This window comes from Pteropus vampyrus, unplaced genomic scaffold, assembly GCF_000151845.1.
Source record: "Pteropus vampyrus isolate Shadow unplaced genomic scaffold, Pvam_2.0 Scaffold92, whole genome shotgun sequence".
NCBI classification, from domain to species: Eukaryota; Metazoa; Chordata; class Mammalia; order Chiroptera; family Pteropodidae; genus Pteropus; species Pteropus vampyrus.
Window position 1 is genome coordinate 3,242,270 of NW_011888873.1, and position 1,176 is coordinate 3,243,445.

Genomic DNA, 1,176 nt, shown 5'->3' on the forward strand with positions numbered 1-1,176 from the left:
GCATCCTGTCCTTTCCTCTTTCTTGCACTCATTGCTCTGGACTGTGGTGATTGTGACCATGATTGACCCATCTCCACATATGCCCGGCTACAGTGCCTAGGGCATGGCTCAACATGGTGAAAGGATGGATGGATGAATGAATACATGTGACGATGAAAGGATGAATTAACTGATGCTGGTACTTACAGCAATCCAGGGTTGAATCAGAAATTCATGAGCTAGCCAGGACAAGTGAGCGCTTGGGTTCGCTTCACTTTGGAACCTGGACGTGAGTGAGACTGATACCCAAGTACAAAAGCAAGAGAAGAACTCTGGGATCCGACGGGCAACTAGTTCTACGGTGATCCTGCAGCTTTAGTAAAACTAATAATTTCTTCCAAACATGTTTCAGGCTCTAGTCTTTGTTCTAGTGCCCTCAGAATCCCTTTATATAATGAGGCCAGAAAATAAAACATAAACAAAAATGATCAATTAAAATTTGTTGTGAGGAAGCAGATTTCCTTTTCTTTTATGTTGATCTACAAAGACGTTACAGAATAGCACACATGTCTCACAACCCATTTTAGGTCCATTAATCCTCTCATTACCACACTTCATTCAGTTTAATTTACATATATTAATGAGCAACTACAAAGTTCTAGACACACTACACTGGAGGGCAGGGTGGCTCAGGGTTCCTTGGGTTGGGAGTGGGTGCAGAAATTCTAATCTGAAGCCACTGCAAGGAAAACAAAAACCAACCAAACAAGCACACGAACGAAAAAAAGATTAGAGCTGCGAACTGTGCTAAAAGCTCCACCTAAGAACAAGAACACCCAGGGTGGCCCAAACAGAAGCTCACAAGGATTTGTAGGCAGAGGAGAGGGCGTGGGCGTCGTTAGTAAGGGGAGGACGCACGGTCAAGGTCTTATTTTGAGTGGCTACGGCAAAACGGTCCCAGAACCAAATGTGCTATGAGTAGAAAAAGCTTCCAGAAAAGAATAGAATAAGTCATTGTCTTTGAGGACTTTCTCAAACATCCAGTCATCAGGGAAGGCAGAGAAACAGGCTACTCATCACAGCACACAGAATGGGGCTGATAAAAGTGAATAATATTATTTCCCATCCATGACCATTTTAATTTTTTACAATGATGATAAATACGTTAACAATAACATTTTATTTAAGAATTTAGAC